A 21,412-nucleotide genomic window follows, 5' to 3' on the forward strand; every position below is an offset into this window, starting at 1 on the left:
TAAATCTAAATAACCACAGTTATAAGGTTATAATATTGTTATTATTTTGCAATTACTTTTCTTTCAGTGTGTAGATTTCAAAATGAGAATTTCTAAAGCTGTTAAAAAAAGAAAAGAAAAAAGTGCATTCCTGAATAATATCAACTGAGTAAAATGATAAAATAAAATAAGATAAAAGCTCATGTACCTGCTTTTTGTAGAAGACTTTGCTGTTAGAATTCAAATATTCAATTTTATGAAAGTTCAGAAATGTTCTATATTTTCGTGTGATAATTATCTTTCTCATCTGGCTGATAGAATGCATCTCTATTCTGGGTCACCTTTATTTTACTTCTTTTTCCAACACCCCCTTTTAGTGAGCCACCAGTAAAGAGTGACAGAAACTCGAGGCTGTTTTAAAGGTCATACTCATGACATGTGGTGTGTGGTTTAGAGAAGGAGACCGCTGGAAAAAAAAAAACCCAGAGTAGAACAGAGAAGAGCAGTTCGTTGTAAAGTAGGGAGGGGGGGCTCAGAGGGTGATTATGCTTTTGAAAAAAAGCATGTGTCAGAAACACGTAGATACACGCAAGCATCTGGCTATGAGTCAGAGTGTTCTCCAGAAACAGGGGTTCTCGTAAATTTGTAAAAATCACAGAGATTTGACTGTAAGATCTGGGTACACTAGCAATAAATAGTATATAAACAATGGTGAAATTTGCCAAATGATATTTATATACATGTGTTACTATTTGATGAAATGTTTGACATTCAGCAATTAATTTAATTAAACAAATAAGGTACAAAAAGGATATTCAAATTTCAGCTTCATGTGCATTCTTGAAAAATTATAAATATGCACTTACATTAGATTGCATTAGATTTTGATAACTGATGGATTAAAAATAGTTAATAGTCATGAACTCATATTTTTGAAGCCTTTTTGTGAAAGAAAGCCAAATTTACAAAATATACAGGAAACTAACATGCACAAGCCAGCCGCGATAAGGTCCGTAGTAAAAGTGGTAGTGTCTCTGCTTTAAAGGCCTCAGTTAATACACAAAAAAACCAGGCTGAGCTTTTAGTCCTGGCCTAAAGGAAAACCACCAATCGTCCATGACGAATATTTCACCCTGCTGATTTCTGTTAGTGACCACAGGCCATGTTAAGTGTTTCTGACCAAAGCACTTAACAAATGCTAATGTACAGCGATATCAAAGAGACCGGGACTGGCAAACAGGCTGAGAGAGTCACCATGGTCAGAGACGGACCCCCACGCTAACCACACACTCCACATACATTTAGAAATACACACACACACACACACACACACACACACACACACGTCCATTTAACTTCACAATTTTGTCTTTCCAGTCTCGAGTGGTCATGACCCATGACATGTAGAGACTTCAGTCATATGCAGTGACCATTGTGTGCACTTTACACATCATCCACACACAATACACAAAACACACATACACACACAGATATGCCAGCTGCCCATCACAGTGTGCCAATCCTGGAACATAAGCAGCTCTACAGCGCCACCCTATGACCACTTCCTCCCTGCCTCTCTCTCTCTCTCTCTCTCTCTCTCTCTCTCTGTGTGTGTGTGTGTGTGTGTGTGTGTGTGCCAAACTAACCATCACTTCTTGCTGAACTTTTAATTATTGAGCCTGGACATGGAGCAGCATATAATCACTTATTGTTTATGGCTTAGGACAATAAAAGGTAGCACTTAATCAGGATCGTCTGCTTTAGACGCTACAAATCATCTATCCGGAAGAAACTCTCAAAGTACAAGGAGAACATGGAAACTCCAGCTCCAGAAGTGCAAGGCAAACCTGGTAACCACTAAGCCACCATGCCCGCAGTATGATCTTTAATAAGGTTAAATAAAGTAGCCTTGTTTGGAGTTTTGTAGTTTCGTTTTCTCAATTTCCTCACAACTTGCAACCTGACTAATAGGAGGTTTAAAAAAAAGGTGCTTCCCATCACTGCGTTTTTTTTTTTCCCAAAAGGTGAACGTTTCCCAATTTTTGAAGCTCCAACGTAACTAAAACTATAGTGGTTCAGAAAAAAGTATGAAAGCACCACAATAGAAAAACCAGCATTGGCGATTGTAAGTTGTAACAAGATGAATATCACAAAAAAATAAGCCATAACTGGGTTTCTATGCCAATTGATGTACCAATCCTTGTTGCTGGGAAATGAAGGGAAATTCCTTATTTTTATTTAAAGGCAACTTACTTTAAATGCACACTGATTAGGCCACTTTTTCAGGGGAGCTTAAATTGAATGGGTTTCTCTTTTACAACATGTTCCAAGTAGACCAGCTTTAGAAATATTTGACAGAACCTTTGAGAGTGATGGAGTGACACAGGTTTATATTGTATCTCTAACCAACATTATGTACATTTTTACATTAGGGGAAAATATTCATAAAGTACTACAATAGATCAGGCTAGCTAATGTTAGCCGTACGCTCGAATGCGACTAGGAAATAGGACCATCCAGTGAGCATGTGAAGGCAGCATTGATCTATGCTCATGAGGCACAATTTTAGCCTTGAGGGCCCTAAGCAGCCAACACACTTAAATCACAGAATGACCCTAACTTCTTTAGCTTATAAGTGGCAGTTTATCCTACCTCTGTTCCTGCTTGCTTGCTCATGGTGGTGTTCATTTACAATTGGATTTGCTTTTTCCATTTTAAGTTATTAATAAAGGTCCTTTTTGTTGATCAATGCCTTTTTATGACATTTCATATCTGCAGCTGGGGCCTCCTTGCTAAAATAAAAGCAAATAAATACAGATTAGCCCTGAAGAACAGAAAAGACCTTTTTGAGTTTCGGGCCTCAGTAGACACACAGAGCGATCGATCGGCAGGCTAAGAGATCTAGTTCTTAAAGAAGTCGGAGTTTATAACCTATAATCGAGTTTAGAACTCTGCAGTTTGGAGACAGGGCAGACAGTGATAGCCCGGCCTGATTCAATTTGCCACTCAAGGGGGGATTTTAACGTGAGGTAATTGCTGACAGGCAGCGCGTTAGACGGCCCTCGCTCCACTCAGGTGGTGTCCGGTGTCGCAGCGGCGCTTCAGGACCCCGGAGAGAGAGGCGAATTATGAGAACGCCACTGGTTTATGATATACACACACATCAGCGAGTCTGCTATATCAGATGTGTAACAGAGCTCAGTTCATTAGTATAAGTGCACACGGCTCTAGCTTCAGCTGCAAACTGGTTTCTCTGGGGCTTACACTCAGACTCGCTACATCCTTACTGTTTATAGCAGTGCGTTAAGTGAGTTTGACCTGAAATCAGTTGTATGTTTGACACCAGCTGGAGATCTTACATAATTAAAATAATTAACTATTTTTATTGAAACAACAAAAAGCAGTGAAATATAGATTTCTCCATTGCACAAAACACCAAGAAAGCAGAATTACTCTGCAGCTGTTTGTGAATGTTATTATAATTTACACTGAGCCACTGTGTGTGGGAGGAACAAGATACAGAATAGGACAGAGGGGGGAAAAAATATGAAACAGATATTATTATTATTATTATTATTATTAGATCTCTATAGTTTTTCTTTTCTAGACAGCAGTGAGATCAAGTGGAAATAAAGGGAGACGTCATTTTAAGTCTCTCACCTTTTTATCCTAACATTAAAAACCCCAGTAAGTTCATTCAGATATACTATGAAGTTTAGTACAAATGTACTGCTGTATATTTAGAGGGATGTACAGTTTACTTTTGATATATTATCATGTCTCAGTGTATTTAAAGAGAAGTGCACTAGTATATTATTGATATGATAGTTGAAGTACTTTTTGTAAGTATACATCTGTAAGTATAGGCCAGGAAATGTGTGTATTTCAGATATTAGTTTAATTGCAGATGTATTAATACAAGTATAAAAATATTAGCATGTGTTAAATACTCATTGTTATTTATTGTCAATACTAGTTATTGTCTACATTAAATTATTTATGTTGAATTAAGTTATTTATGTGAGCAAGTTACTAATAAGTTAAGAAAAAAATTTGTCTTTCAATTCCATTTTACTCAAATATCATTTTAGTTTGGTTTTACCATGCAGCTCTTTGGCCAACATTTGAAAAAAAAAAAATTGACTCAGTCTGTAAACTAAACAGTGGAGGATAGAAAAAAAAGTCATTTAACAACATCACCTAACAAGTTCCCATTGTGCTGACGCACAATCAAAAAAATCCCATGTCTTTTTTTTTGGAGAGACAAAGGAAGAATTCTAGGTCAAATCCCAATTAAATCTCCTGAGATATCAAAGAGAAACCTTTAAGCAAAGAAATTTTCCTCTGGGGTGGAGGCCAATCTGTGTGGCTGCAGATTTTCACACCTGAATCAACTCATCAGTAATTGAAACTCTGAGAATCAGGCGAGGTTCCCGGTTAATTAGAATGAAAACCTGTACACACCGGCTCAATGTGAATAAGATTGGACGCCATTGAAACAGAATCTTACCATCTCAACAATGATGGACAAAATATCAAACCCAGGGTCATCACTAGATCTGGACTGATGGAGCTGTAGGATTGCCTAATATGTTTTTAAGATTTCAAGTGAAGAGGGACTAAAGAACCCTTGAAAAGGTCCAACTTTTTTAACTGATCCCAACCACATGTTTTATTCATGTTGTACATATATATTAATAATAATAATGACGTGTGCTGTAGTGCCGGAAAGGAAACGTGAATGTGGATTAGATGGACAGTTGCTTACATGACACATCCAGCGTGAATTCTGGGTTCCTCCACAAAAATAGTCTGTGAACACTGACTGTAAAAGAAACAACCCTAATGTGTTGATTAGAAAGAGCAAAGTGGCTCCAACCAGCTTAAAAAAATATACATCTTGATGGATTAAAATATATATTGTGCCAATAAAATGGTCACATCTTAAGCTACTTGATTAAAAAAGGACCTTTTTCACCTCTTGTGATTGCTAGGTTGCTAGAGCATTTTTTATTTTTCGTGAAATTAGGTTAGTTTTGGAACAAGGTTGTGGGTGGTAAAAGCAAGTCTGTGGGTGACGTTTTCCTTTTTTTTTTCTTTTGTTTTATTGAGGTATTACAGAAGCTCACCAAGATCTTGTTTTAAAGCAAACAATCAGAATTAAAGCTACACAATATCTGCAAACATTGGCTATGGCACACAAAGGGAGCTACAGGCAGTGTACCTACAAGCTACAAAACAATTTCTATTTAAGATATATTACAAAGTTTGGGAGAGGAAATGGGGGATTATGGGGTAGATAATGCTATACCAGGTGATGACAAAAAGGCATATTGCAGATACTGAGAATCAGTGTTTTCCCATGCAAAGACCTTTTGGGTCTCTTCAGGTCATTTTGTACGGTTTTGGGGATGTAGTTTGGATGGAAATTTTGCTGAGACATGGCAACCCTGGTTTCTTACAGTGACCTTTCCAAACTTCTTCAGAAGTGCTATTCTGACTTTCCGAAGACTTCAAAAACATGATCAGAAAGGAAAAATGTAAAGCAATCCTGCCCTAAGGAGTTCATTTCATATGAAATACAACAAAAGCGCTTGGTGGTTAATATTCAAAAGAATATGGCATAAGCAATTCAACAAAACAGATCAACAAGACTGTACATTAACTGGCTAGCTAGGAAGTTCCAGGTAAAACTTACTGGAACTCAACCACCTAAGAACCTAGCTAGCTTACAAACATAGCAATTTAGCTAAAAACCTGCTATTGATAAAGCTGAATAGGTTTGCTGACATAGGAAAATAATCAACGGTGGCATAATGTGATGTTGGCTTGTAAATTAGTGATATTTTGCACAGTAATAAAGAAAAGCATGATCATTTTGTGATGTCACTTCCACTTGACGTTCGGCTTTCTTGTGTAAATTGTGTGTGTGTGTGAATGTATGTATGTGTGTGTGTGTGAGAGAGAGAGGGGTGTATGGAAGGGAAGGGGTATGGAAGAACCACACATGTCTGTTTTTAACCTGCTAAAGGGCTTTAAATGTGTTGAGTGCATTAGCATTTAAGGTAATGTTTTCACTATGCTAACCTATGACCCTAAGCCTATCAGAGTCTTGGCTTTTGAGTGATCTCATATGGAGAGAGGAGGTGTGTGTGTGTGTGTGTGTGTGTGTGTTTGCACATCTGTGTGTGTATGTGTCTGTGGCACCCTCTAAACACATCCCTAATGGACCGTGCCGTGAGTGTCAGTGCACGCCTCAAACCAAATGAATTATTTAACTGGCTAAATCTGTGATCACCCCTTTCTCATTAACACACACTCACACACACTTGGACACACACTAGGCCTTGCTAATTGCTTTCAATCTGTGGCCTTAACCTTCATGTTCAGAGCTCTCTGCCAGTGGTAAGTTGAGCATAGATGAAAATAATAGTCAGTTCAATCGTATGTGTTATCTTGAGCCACAGTAAACATTTATTATTGTGTTAATGTCGGCTGCTTCCTCAGCTCAGGCCACTGATGAGCTCCATATGGTTCTGCAGAGAAGAGTAAACTGTGTGTATGCTGAATATCTCCAACACCTCTGCAGAAGGTATTCTGTAGCTGACAGAAAGCTCTGTTCAACAGTGATTCTGTGGATTCTGATTGGTCTGGAGGTTATGATTAATTTTCTATAACAGCAGCTCTGACAGGATTTCCAAATGAAGGCAAATCACAGGCTATATCAATGTGCGTTTCTCTAGTAACAGCTTACATAGGGACAGCACAATTCATTGTATATAAAGTGTTTAACTGGTGATGTTTTATGTGAAGAGATTTTTTGGAAGGAGTCTCCCGTCTCAGCACTTTGTAACAGTCAGATGTAAAGATGTAACCTTAAGTTTTTTGACACAGCAAAGTCTTCAGGACAGAGGATTTCTCAGTAAAAAGCTGGCACAAAAACAAGGACAAGCTGCTATAATGTAAGGGATAACAAGAACTAACTTGTTTCAGGGATGTTCCACAACATCAAATGTAACTATAAATAGATAAAAAAAAATGATATTTCATCTATTAATTAATAAAAAGTTGTTAATGTTGGCAAATTGTTGTGGTATAAGAGGAATAAAACAACGTAAGAGGAATAAAACAACGTAAGAGGAATAAAAGTAACCACTTTACATCATTACAGTCAGGTTTGCATGAAGACTGTCCTCTATATATTAAACTCGCTTTAATGATCTTATTAAAAATTTGTATGAATTTTAGCAACTAATGGTGATGTGGTATAATTTTGTTCAATTTTATACAAATAAAAGATCTCATCAAAAAATGTATAATTTCAGTTACAATCGTCAATTCTAAATTCAATTAAAAATTAACTACATGAGAATATTTAAGTTCTGCACTAGTGATCAGAAGGTTGAGTTCAAATCCCAGGACTGCCAGAGAGCTGCTGTTGTATAAGACCTTTAACCCTCAACTACTCTGTGCTCAGACTGTATCATGTCTCAGTTGTAAGTCTCTTTGAATAAATGTAATTAGGATGGAGCTTACACACCTAAAACAAAGGGTTCCTCATGGGGTTCCTTGAATGTTTAAGGGTTCTTAGGTTCCTGAATAGGTTCTGCTTGGAACGTCTACTTTTGTGAATTGTTGTAGATATCTCCACGGGATCTTTTTTTAATAAGGACACTTCTAGTAGAACATTGTTTAAGTGTGAGCCTTGATGAGTGTCTCCATTTCAAACATCTTGGCTTGTAACTTTCCTACAAATGTCAAATGTCTGGTTTGTCACTGGAGCCTTCATTCTGAATTACACCTGGTGTGTCAGTCTCAATGCTGTGATTAAGAAGCTATTAGCCCCACTTGTAACCTCTTGGACTGATTGGCCTTGTCACCAAAGGTTGACGGAGAGTCCCTGTCCACCTGACAACTCATCACCTCCCTAAATGAACGTCATCTGTCATCCCTCTCTGTCTCTCTCTCTTCTCCTGCTTGGTCCTCTCTTCCCTCCTCAGGGATAGCTACTCTCGTTCAGTCTGTAACCTCTGGGGTCAGATTGAATACATACACTCATAAACACCATCTATTATTCACGACCAGCTGCAAACAGATCTGCAGCCCTTTACCGGGAAGACCAGTCTGTCAAAGCATCATATCCATTCATCAATCTATCTCTTCATCCGGCCATGCACTCTGTAACAAATACAGTAACATGCTTAAAATAATCCTGTAAATCCATATCATCCAGCAAAGCATTGTCCCAATCCCAAGGACTCCTTGCTTAGAGTTTTTATTTTATTCATGATCAAAAATGAATAGAAACTTTTACTTAGTTGATATGTATTATTCTTGGATATGTTATATAAACCTGAGACAAGGACTACACATGGAACATAATTTTCTAAGCGTTGCCGCACCTAGCATTTACCAACTACACCTCAAACGTACAGTATATTAAAGGTTATGTCAGTAATCAGGTATTAACCTTAATATGAAGTAACTTTACTCATATTGAACTGATACACAGCAAGTGACAATGTCTTTAATATGTCTTTAATATATATGAAGAACACATGATGATTCAATCTCTTATAGGAAAATAAGCAAAGACACGGTGGTGTGATGTGGCTTGAAGCAAAGCAGAATTACTATTCTGTAATTTTATAAAAACAAAGTTGTTTATTTTCCTTTAACAGTACACCCCAAAGTGTTTTATTCCCCTTATACCACAGCAATTTGCCAGAGATTACATTTTCTTAAATAAAAAAAAAAAAAACATCATACATTTTATCCATTTATAGTTATATTTAATGTTGTGAATAGCCTGTGAAACTGTTATGGAACTGGAACTAACTGTTCCTGTTATTACTTATGTTAAAGCAGCTATAAACAGTCATTCTCTTTTTGCTTTCTCTAGAAGTTAATAAGACAAAAATAGAAGCTCCTCATGTTACCACGAAACTGGAAAGTCTGCTGTCCTGAAGACTTTCCCTTTTGTGGAAAACTTACTGACTGTTAAACAAGCATTGACAATGGAGACTCCTTACATAAATGTCAAATAAACATCACATCTGCAAACATATATATGGTTGTGTGTGTGTGTGTGTGTGGGTGGGTGTGTGCGTGTGTGTTGATATAACATATCGTATTCATTTTTCACAACAAATAAAAAACTGTTTTTGGTTGTAAACATATACTTTCAGACCCTACTATCATATTCAGGGCCAGCCTGTATGTAATTACTTGGAGAAACATTTAGCTGCGTTGCTTTTGGGGTATTTGGCAGGTCTTTGATCACTGAAACTACGTGCGTGTGTTGCCAACATGCACCCAGGGCTTTGATAGATATGAGCCATTTCAAAAAGCATGGTGTTTCCGTTAACTGCATAACCCGAAGCCCAAAGTAAAAAAGTGAGAGTGAGTGAGAGAGAGAGAGAGAGAGAGAGAGAGAGGTGTTGGTGTTTAGTGTGGGAAAAAAATACAGTATGAACTATACAACCTTTAAATCCATGTCATGTGCTTACATGTTCAGATGACAAGAAAAGTTTTTTACAAAAAATTTTTAAAACTCACTTGTTAAGTAGTAGTTTAATAAAACAATGTAGAATTTAAATTTACTCTAATTTGTAGTTTGTTCTATTAATAATAGGCTATAATATTTCCCTTCTCTGCTGCACAGCATTAATGTTAACATCTATTTCAGCTCATCTTCTCACTGTGTACCATTACATTACTCGTGTAGTGTATAGGAAGAACTCTTGTTCCTCCACATTTATTTTTTTTATCATATCATACACTTTGCCCTCGTTTCATCTCTTTCCATCCCACTTCCCCCAAGGGGAATGATGTCATGTGTCTGCATTAAATACATTCTCCATGGTTTTATTGCTCTCAAACACGAATGTATTCTGTCCCTTATTCACCACTGCCCTCATTAAAACGAAGTTAATGCTGCTGTACAATGGTCGCCTTTTCAGCCCATCTGCCTGCGTCATGCGTGCTCAGGTCCTCTGGTGTTTGACTTTTAATCCATTACATTCCTCTGTGGACTTCTGACTATCCACTGGGATGTACTAATGTGCCTGCTGCTGGCTGGGACACTGAACACTTTAGATAAAGGCCTAAGGTTTTGGAATAAAAAATGGTAAATGTAAAAACCAGAGATGAAAGCTGGTTAATTTTTGAGTTACAAATAAAAATTAAAAAGAAACGAAAATGATTCCTCCTGAACGCACATTCTTCTTATAAGCGAACACTCTCTTTCTGTAGAACTTTTTATGCACTGACATCACCTTTAACTCCTAATGAGTACACGCTCAAATCTTAGTAATTTACCCAAATCAGACTAAAATTAACTTCCAGGTCAATTAATGTTATAAAATGGCACTCTCTGTGCTGGGCGCCGGTGCACGTTGCATTTGTTTGCGGTTGCAAGCTGTCGAACATTATTGTTCCTTCCCGAAATGAGCCGAAAGTAAAACAGTGTGAAGGCACAGTGGTGAAAAGCCAAACCCGAGCTTCATGATGTCAAGCATGGTTATGAGATCAGCAGAGAAACGGCCTTGAACATGTTAAACATGCTATTTGGTCCAATCTAGCGACGGGTCGAGTATCCACATAATTACAGAGCACGCACAGAGCTTTATTTATTCCAGTCACCAGTCAGTAAACTTCAGAAACAAAGGAGAATTGTGGGAGAAGAATCTAAATTGGGAGCAGGAGAAGGGTTCGTAAGAAAGAGGAGAAGCAAGGAGAGCAGGCAGAAATGCCCATCCTGGTATGTAGAACTATGGCTGGAAATTCATCATAACCTCGTAAAAAATCATCATGCGATCCAGGATTGGTTTGCTTTAGTGGAATTGAAAGAGACAGAGAGAAAGACAGAGAGAGAGAGAGAGACAGAGAGAGAGACTTAACATCGCCCCTCTTTCCACATGCTTAGTAATGCCACCCACCTTCATGCTCCCACCCACCCACAAAGCAGCGTCAGCCGAAAGAGACGCCTGCTAAAGACCACTAATGAGTTTAATCATCCGCAATCAGACCAGCAGCATAAGGCGGTCTGAGAGAGAGAGAGAGAGACGGAGAGAGAGAGAGAGAGGGAGAGAGAGAGACGGAGAGAGAGAATGGTTTTCTTTGGCCAGAGTACAGTTGAATGGCTGAAGAGCTCATTAAGCTACATGGCCAGGAGAAAGGAGACAAGGATGAGGGGAGAAGGAGTGTAGGGGAATGAAAGGAAGTCAGAAATACGGGTGCGTCAAATTGGAAAGAATTAAGAGTTAGCACAACTTCTTCAATGGAGTTTCCAGTTTTCTGTTTGGTGGTGGATTCTAGAAGTACTGGAAGTGCCTTACCTATTAAAAGTACTGGAAATTCCTTACTTATTAAAAGCACTATCCAAATAAACTTAACTAAACCGAAAGAAAAATGAAGATGGTAGACTCTAACACTGTACAGTGCAGGTGTTCTACTTAATTATGCTTAAGTAAGTGATGTCATCTAGACCCCCAGTTGGGAAGTCAGTGTCTCTCACTGACCATGTGACCTAAATATGAGAGCCACCTCATATGAAAAGGTACAAATGAGTAATGTTAGTGCAAGGGCTTAGTGGTTGTAGGCAGCAACAGCATCAAGAGGGGGTAACTGAAAATGTTTCTGTAGGCTTTATCCCCAGCCTGGGTGTTACGCATGGCAGACAGAACCAGTTATGTTAAACAGAAATAGAGAGGAGAGACGAAAACCCAGGTAAAACCCATAAAGCAGAAAGAACTGGAAAAATGTTTGATCACAGGAGTTTCCCATTTTCCCTGCAGTAACATGTGTAAACTATCGCTGTCCGCAATCTTTAAGCCAAACTATGTCCCTGTACACACAGTAGTCATGCTAAGTGTAGATATCCAGTGCCTGCATCACCTGATCACTTCCACATGTCTCCGTCATCAAAAGCGAGCAGGAACTGTGATCAAGCACTCGGGTCTCGTTACTGTACCTGCTCGCAGCAATAACAGGCTGTGAAGGTTCAGATGGTCTAAAAAGGGAAGGTGGAGTGTGGAGTAGTGTGTGGTTAGGGGGTGGAGATACAGTGTTCACTTTTAAGGAACTGTTGCTTCTCTTTTGCTCAAGCTATTGTGACACAAACCTGTGCAAACACACATTTATAGGGAGCAAAACCTCGGCCCTCGGACCGCAAAAGCGGCTAACACATAACAGATGGGCAGTCTCTCTCTCTCTCTCTCTCTCTCTCTCTCTCTCTCTGTCTCTCGTCTTAATTTGTTTCAGCACCTGTTGCTACACTTCCTGCTCCAGCACTAAGAGCTCTGCAGTGTGTGAACTGAAGAACTGTGAGCTGCAGAAGTTTAGGGAGTTTCGTTTACAGCAGATTTGATGTGAAAAAAATCATCAAATGCAGGCAGTCATGAAGATAGTCATTTAGATAGATAGATAGATAGATAGATAGAGATACATTTATGGCATTTGGCAGACGCCCTTATCCAGAGCGACTTACAAAAGTGCTTTGAAGTCTCTATCAATAAATACATTATGATACTGGTTTGCTAGGTCACAAACTAAGAATACAATCAGTCCAAAAACTCTGTTGAAGAGGTAATATAGTAACAAGCGCTCAGACAATACAAAGCTAAAAATAGATAGATAGATAGATAGATAGATAGATACTTCTTTAACACACATAGGTATGTGAATAATGAGACAGACAGACAGACAGACAAACATATATACAGACAGACAGACAGGCAGATAAATAGATAGCTAGATAGCTAGATAGATAGATAGATAGATAGATAGATAGATAGATAGATTCAGTACTTCAGTAATAAATGTAGGAATGTGAATAATGAGAGAGAGAGAGAGAGAGAGAGAGAGAGAGAGAGAGTGTAGAAGTCGTCGGCGAGGCGGATGAGCAGACTGCCAGAACCACAGAAGCTAGACCACCCACTGGAGTGGCAGAACACCGGCCCCTGATCAGTGTGTGTGTTTGTGTTTGTGTGTTTGTGTGTGTGTGTGTGCCCGCAAAAGATGTCTCACACTCCCAATGTGGCTGCTACTGAGGGTATACATGGCCATGCAGTGTGTGTGTGTGTGTGTGTGTGTGTGTGTGAGTGAGAGAGAGAGAGAGAGAGAGAGAGAGAGAGAAGAGGGGATCTTGTGTTTGTAGAAGCTGAGTATTTTTAGTCAGTGGTTTCCCTCAGAAATGTGCTGTGTCCGGCCGGTGGAGAAGAGGAGATTTCAATGAGAGATGTGTGGAGATCACTGCTAAAAGGACTTCTTTGAAAACATTCCTCAGGAGCCGATGCCAAGCCATGTATAATATATATAACATTTTCTAATTATGATACATACAGCGTTCACCAGCCGTGGTGGAGTGGGGAATGAAAGACAGACTAATCCTTCTGCAAAAGAAGAGAGGGAAGAGAAAAGCCAGCTCAGATGACTTTCCTACTCTGCATACCTTTTGGCTAAACCAAAACTAATCCTGGTCTAATTTTAATTTCAAATTGGTGGTTGTAAAAGTCTCCTTTACTGTTGAACTACATTTAAACAAAGTAAAAAAAACTTACCTATAAATTCCACATCATTAACTCTAAAGAGGGTTCCTTCATTTTATTTTATTTTATTTTATTTATTTTTAAACAGGATGGATGTGGCAGGTAGTAATGGCATGGGACACTTGACACATGTCTATAATGTAATACAGCTTTATTAGTTCCAAAGGATTGTGGCTTTAAAGCTTTCCTTAAACAAACCCCTCCATGTTTCCTAGCAAAGTCTGCTTCTGAGACACAGTTTAAATCTACCAGTAGTGCATGGAACAGACAGAAATATGTGGCTTCCTTTAGACAAATTTATGAATTATTTAACTACCAGTCAGGAAGATATATTAAGCTTTAAAAATATACATGTGGACATGTCTGGGACACCCTGTACATCAATCACAGCTAATAAATTTACACTTACAGCTATTAGTCCACTTTTACTGTTAGAGTAAAAAAAATGGATGCTATCTGAATTTCATATTTATAATATAGATATAGATACAAATATAAATATACAAAAAAGTCCTTTTTCTCCACCATTTATTATTTAGATCATCATTCATAAGCACACTCTTTTGCTGCAAACAATTTGAAACACTGGACACATTTTATATCAGCACCCCTGAGGAAAAATAGCACTAAATTTATCGGCGTAATAATAAAGACTATCAGTAGATATATAGTATATCATACAAACTGTTTATGTGCAAGCAGCAGAATCACTCAAATGCTGTTGTCTGCGAAATCTACATCGTAATAAAGACAATTTGTACATCCCTAAGTGAATAAAGTTTGTATCTAGCATAGGTTTAAATAAAAAAAAAGAATTCCAAGAAGTTAAAAATTAAATGTGGGTGTGTCCAAAAAGACAAAAATCCAAAATATACAAAAACAGAAAATTTTTTTAAAAGGGTTAGTTAGAGGAACCTTGGAAGCAGCAAATTTTGGACTTTTAGAGAATATTTCCAAATGAAAGGTCATCGAAATTTTATCCTAAGTTCATACAAACTGTATGAATATATTTTAATGTAATATATTTTAATAATAAATACACTATTTAAGTAATGACACCATTCCCCTAGATTTCTGGCTCCATTATACCACTTTCGCCCTGCTTTCGCTCTCAGTTTCCTCTCTCTCGCCCTCCCTCTTTTTATATCTCTCTCTGCTGTTACTTTATTCTTTTCCCCTTGGGAGATTAGTGAACTGCAGGTTGAGACTTGATTCAATTTCACCCTCATAAAACGTTCTCCAACACAGAAAAATATTTGCTGTCAACAGTGATCAGATTATGTCTGTAGAGATCAGAGATCAGGAGGGAAGCGAGGGGAGTGTGTTACTGAAGCATGCTTACAGTCGTAAATGGGTCCAATGCATCAGTTGTTTGGGGTGTTTCTTCTCTCTTATTATCACTTGGATTTATATTTGGGTTTATAGATCTTAACCTACTACACAACTACACAGGACTATGAACTCACAAATCCACACTTAGCAACATGTTATGTTGGCTTATTACAAAATTAATAAAGAAAAATGAAAGCAGAAATGGAGATTTTACCATTGTACTCCAGGCTATTCATTGTTCTAGTCATGAAATATGTCTGGTGCTTGAATCACCGTAATCTCAGTCAAAACTGGACGTTCAGCTGCCCTGAAGTTGTACTTTTTACACCAATTACTGTGCTGCAGCATCTTCAGGACACACTGCTGGAGTCTAACAAGAACCAGGCAAAAAACGTCACTTATAATCAGTCAGCACTTACAAATTGCTCAGCAAAACCCTCCTACAAGCCAACAACTTAGCAGAGTGGTGCTTGAAACGTCGCTTGGAGTCCATAACCTTAGTAGCTATCATCTGAAGATGATTTACGGCCTGCAATCATATGAAATCACCAGGCGGGGGAATATTAAAACACGATGTTGACTTCGCTCCATCACACTGAGTGATATAGCCTCTTTTCTTTACTGGCTGGCCTTATTGAGGAACTGCTGAATGTGGTGTGAACATACAGCTTTATCAGGTTTATAGCATTTGAACTGAAGGACTTTGTTTAAAGATGTGCTTTGGCTTTTGTTTTATGGTACATTGGGAGTAGATTCACTTGTCCAATCCAAAGGGTCAGATTATTGCCGGGTGTTCACTAAATTGCCATCTACCTTGTACTCATTGGCCATTTCATCAGGTATAGCTATCACTATTTCTTTAGGTCCCTAGCTAGCATCTGGATGAGATTGACCTTGGAACCAGGACATTGTTTGCGGAGTGATGCTGGATTTCAGATAAATTTTCTGAATGCTTGTAATCAAGGGCGACATTCATGCCTTCGTTGAGGTTGAGTCTCTGATTGCTTGGGTCATTTTAAATCAAGCTGGAGTAAATATCTATACCACTGTTGAGATATTATTTGGTATTATTTGGATGGTAGAGCCAAATAATTATCTAGAGTGATGCTTAGTGGTGTATGTGGTGCTAGTATGAGTATATCAGGTGCAGCAGCTTTACTGGGCATTTTAAACACCTTAATAATATTTTACTGTTGGGTTAAGGAACCAAAAATATCCAGCTAAGAGTGGTGCTGTAATCAGATGCTGACCCTGCTGAAGGCTAGAGAACAATTAACAGAAAATAAATGTACATCTACAGTACAAGAGACAGTTGATACACTCACACATTGATACACTGACAACATTTAATTTCAGTGTGACCACTACTTAATAATTATCAGGTTTGGGTTTTTTACCCCTTTTTTTGAAAAGAATAGACTATTACTACTGGCTCCCAAATTTCCTAACTTCACAAGGTTAAAGTTCAACCAAATTAACTTGGCACAAAGCAAATGTAACTACCAGCCTATCAGCTACCAGCTTTCTGTGACCGGCTTTATCATTGGTGTACATGGCTATTAAAATATAGAATCATCAGCCATATTGGGTTTGTTGATTTTTAAGGTACACTGCACTCAGTTCTCCTGCTATTCGTGCCCATATTGTTTTGATATTCACCAGTTTGACCGATACGGCGCTTGGCACAGGTGTTTGAGTGATCTCGACTGTCTCTCGATCTCCCAGCTCCTTCATCATTGTCAATGTTCCTTGGCCCACCCGGAGCCCTCACGATCGCAGCCTAACCAGGACCAGACCTCCAGCTCTTCCTCCCTTTCCTCCCTGTTCTCTTTTCTTCCGTCACTCTCGTCTTTTCATCTACGCGAGCTCTACAGTACATTTGCAAATCATTTATTTTGCTTTGGGTTTTTTTCCCCCATCCTGCCCCTCTCCTTGATCAGAAATCAGCACAGTCTGGAACTCGTTTTAACGCGTTACTTGTAGCGTGCTGCTGCCTATTGGGGGACATTTTGCACTTTCAGGCTTTTTATTACCAATAGGAAGAGAGGCCTGGTGGGGAAGATTGGGAGAGCATTGTACTCTAATGTGCGATCGCACACGAATGGTTTTTAAACAGCGAAGCTTTTAACTTCTGCCCCAGTAAACAGCACAGTCGCCTCCAAACAGGAAGCAGCAATTACCTTGTTTTTCTTCCATGACTTCCATGACTTTTAATGAGAAGGAAAAAGAAACCCCAGTAAGCAGTAAAAACGCCTGCCATCATAGCTTGCTCTGTCATAGTTTTCTAATTTAGTGAAGTCGCAAAGTCAGCAAAAATGCAGCTCCTACGCTGTACTGTGCTTAAGCCTCTGCTAAAGATTTTACATTATGACTATTACTCTCAGTAAATGCTCCTTCTATTTTTAATGAGAGACAATAGACTTTGCAGCAGACTGTACAAGGAAACTCAGCTTGCTCATAAGAGTGGTGAATTATACATGGGAGGAAAGAATATGCTCTCAAAGCCAGGTATCTTATGTCTTTTTTTGAATGGAAACAGAAATAATATGTGCTCATATTGTAATTAAAAGGAAAAAACATTAGGCCTCATTTGTCAATCTTTTAGTAAAGTTGTGTGTGAGTGTTTTCGCAGACCAAATTGAAATAAAATTTAGTGACACCCACAAAACTCCTTAAAAGGCAAAAAGGTCACAGGGAGCTGAAAATGACAAAATAATGACTAAACAATGAAAGAGTGTCTTCCAGTAATGTAGCTCAAAATCTTCCAGTAATGTAGCTCAGCTACTGCGGCATGTCCGCTATCATAGACACACACAAACTCTTTCTCCTTTTATAGGGCGACATTTTGTTTGTCCTGATTGTATGGTTAGTCTTATTTGTCTTAATTTGTGGATTAATGTTTTGGATTACTTTCTTTCAAATCATTAATATGAAACGACAGAGTTTCACCAACTCTTGTAAGTTCAAAAGGTTTTTCAAACTAAGTGGATTTTCATGAATACCACATTCTTGGATAAATGCTTATGTGAACAATTTACTAATAAATTGCTCCAGTTTGAGAAATCAGGCCCACTGTTTCAGTGCATGAATTTTAAAAAGTGTGAACTGAGCCCTCAAAACTGTTTCCTCAATGGATAACATGGATAACATTTTTTTATTACATTTCTGCTAGTTGCACATGTTTTGGCGGTGATGTGCTCGTGACGATTTTTTTCTCTATGATGTAAACTTGTGGTTTTTTTTTGTTTTTTTTTTTGCTGGCCCTCTCTAACTTGAACAGGACTGTCAGAGAAGGCTTGTGTCTTTCCCAGTAGCATAGGCATATGTCTTCTCCACTTCATCTTTTTAGGTGCACTATTCATCTGGCACAGCGGCTGCATTGAGACAGAGTGTAATCTATCAAATGAGCTGAAAGCCCTAATTAACTTGTCTCTGAATCTCGTACACTCAGAAAGATAGATGGAGGAGAAAGTAAGACTTTGATTGAACTACTTTTATTTAAAAAAAAAACAACCTTGAAATTAGATGATATAAACAGCAAATGTCTAATACCTTTCAGTTACATTGAGCAAAACATCTGTTTTGTGAAACTGTGAATGATCCTATAAACAGCTGGAAACATCTGACAAGTAAATGTTAGGAGGGGTTACTGCCATGTGATGAGATTTTAGTTAGCCGTAAACATTACAGCCAAATTTTATTCTGTGCTTCATTCTGATGTGTAATAACGATGGTTCATAGTTGATCCTACAAAACTGATTATTTTTTCTTCCTTCTATAACACATTTGTGTTAACTTATTTTGCTGCTTTGAAAACATTTTTTATCTTTGATTCATACACTAGAAATGGTCTGGGAAAGTTAAATAGTATGAAAATGATGATGTTAATAATAAAATTAATATCAATTAATATCAGGTTCAATATTTGCATTTTTGCATATAATATTTGCATATTCTGTATTTGGGTTTTTTCTTTTAGTATTAATTTTATTATTACTGTTGTTTTTATTCAGTCATTCAATTTATTCATTTACATGGTTTTATGATCTGCAATGTATCTGTACAGTGTCCTTGTGTGCCCTGAAATTCTGAAATTATAATATTAATTCTTTTTTTTTTCAGAAAATGTCTTCAAGGCCAAAAGCTTCAGCTGAGTGTTTAGAAGATCTGCAGGATTTAGAGACATCTGTAATGCTGAGGATACAGAAGATAACACATGGATTTCTGCTAATCCTTTAATGTTTCACTCTGTGTGTGTGTGTGTGTGTGTGTGTGTGTGTGTGTGTGCGTGTGCACCTCAGGGGTATAAACACTTGTGTTCTTCATCTGTTCCTTCTCTTTAGCCGGGGGATCAGAGCAGTGGAGATGCTTAATCACCAGTTCTGGGATATCTCTCTCTCTCTCTCTCTCTCTTTCACTCTGTGTGTGTGTGTGTGTGTGTGTGTGTGTTCACCCATACCTTAATAAGTTAGCCTGGTTAGACTGTGATATCTTTCAGATTGCTGACCCACATTTTCCACAAATTTGCTTTAAATTTTATATAAATAAATATTCGTTTTCCGTACATTGACCTTAATGTGCAGTCTGCTTTTATAATCTCTGTGGCTATGAGTGTAAAAGCCGCAACTTGCCCCTCTTTCCCACAACCAAATCATGTCAAAAAGCAATTAATATCTTAATACCTCCATCAGTCTGCAATGGGGCCAGTGCCCTCACCTCTCTCACTCTCGCTTTCTCTCTATTTCTTTTCCATGCTTTTTTCCCCTCCATCAGACGGTGGTTTCCCTGAGGTCCTGGTGGTCAGATGTGGTTTTCGGGGCACAAGGACTCTGACTGCGGCCAGTGTGGTCTTTTACCTCGGCCAGTTAAGCACTCAGAAGAGAGAGAGAGGCAGAGAGACCACAGGTCTCGAATCTTAGTCCTCTAATGCAGTGTCCATCTCACCATCCATTTCCTTAAAGATGGCGGCGGCTTCAGTCTCCTTCAGAGAGCTTGTTTTTTGCTGTGGTTTCAGCACAGACGTGATGACACAGTGCAAACCTTTAGACAAAGGTCTGTTTTAGACAAAATATTTATCACTAATTGCTCACTTCCAGCTGTGCTAAGAGGAGGAAGTCGTTTAAAGCAGGGACGTTTTTAGCAGCACCGTATTTATTTTGCCACGCGTGTCCTTTGGCAGGGGCAGTAGGAAACTTGTGGATGGCCTTGGCAATGTGCGCAATGCATTTCAGGATGAAAGAGGCAAAAAATAAATGTATAACTCATGCATTTATGAACCATCAAAAAGGAGAAGCTTTCCCCCTGCTCAAACCACATGAATCTGGCCATTTAGTTGCACAGCATGTCTGTGTGTGTGTTCATGTCTCCTGTTCAGTCTCCCTCTTTCCTTTTCCTACTCTCTATTTTAATCCACTCAATTTATATTCACTTTTTTCCTTCCTTTTCCCTGTACGACTTTGCTTGTTTGTGTTGCATGCATGTGTCTCCAGTGATCAAACAGAATTCAAAAGAGGAGGTGGGTGCCAATGATGCCACATGCCATAATTAAATATTTAAATTTACTCCAGACGTATGTCACTGGGTAACTCTAGTTATCATATCTCTTTTTTTATTTTTCAAGAAAGTGCACACATTTTTTTCATTCTGCATAGTTTGCGTTTTCTGAAGGTTGCACCTGCAATACTGATTAAAGGGTTGCCAGATTGTGTTTTAATTTAATTTACAGATTTAATTTATAGCAATTGTGGATTTCTGAAAAAGTAAATCCAATCTGGCAACCCTGATTTCCCAGACACCAATACTAACTTTATTGATTTGACATAAAGAAATTTAGATTCACATATCACAGCATAATTATAATAAAATGTAAAATGTGGACAGAATTAAAATATTGATAATGTAGATATACAAATTTATTGGCACCCAACCAAATAGCAAAATGCCGGCATTAACCAGCAAATTAAGTTCACCCAGGTGTAAAAATAGAGCCCTCTATAACTTGTGTGTGTGTGTGTGTGTGTGTGTATATTAGAGAGGTGGTTTTGCTCAGCATGTCTGGGTGGCGGTCAGTGCACTAGTGTGAATGCTGAAAAGCTTTCTGATGAATGGACTCTGAATGCCACTACAACATATCTCTGCTTTTCTTCAACCAACCAACCATCAGCCATTTACATCCAAGCAAATGTATACATACTATCCACCATGTGCTGCAGCACACACACACCAGATCTACATCTGTACCGTCTTAGCAGAGTAAACTGTTTAAATCCTGTCACGAGACACATGAGCAGGTCGCATTTGTAGTAGAAAGAGAATAAAAAGCAGGTAAAGAGATCTAAATGTAACATGAGCAAACATAAATTTTTCTAGAAATATTTAATTATAAATTCATAAAGAGTCACTTCACTATCCGTGGTGCGTTCAAGCGTCGATTGATTTACTCTGTGCCTCGCTGACAGCACAGATAGAAAGCAGTCATAATTCCGCACACCAGGGATATTACATTCCTGTATCGCTGTCAGCTACATTAACTCACTTCCTGGATCTAAACT

General features: G+C 38.3%; 1 long non-coding RNA gene across 1 annotated transcript in view; it reads left to right on the plus strand.

The window, feature by feature from the left end:
* Positions 1–20,085, plus strand: part of LOC117596843 (uncharacterized) — a 28,113-nt gene extending 8,028 nt beyond the window's left edge. The window contains exon 3 of the long non-coding RNA XR_008301397.1: positions 18,984–20,085. This is a non-coding gene — a long non-coding RNA (uncharacterized LOC117596843). The remainder of the gene's footprint in view (positions 1–18,983) is intronic.
* The last annotated feature ends 1,327 nt before the right edge of the window (positions 20,086–21,412 follow it).

Source organism: Pangasianodon hypophthalmus, chromosome 3 (assembly GCF_027358585.1).
Source record: "Pangasianodon hypophthalmus isolate fPanHyp1 chromosome 3, fPanHyp1.pri, whole genome shotgun sequence".
In the NCBI taxonomy this organism is placed as follows: domain Eukaryota; kingdom Metazoa; phylum Chordata; class Actinopteri; order Siluriformes; family Pangasiidae; genus Pangasianodon; species Pangasianodon hypophthalmus.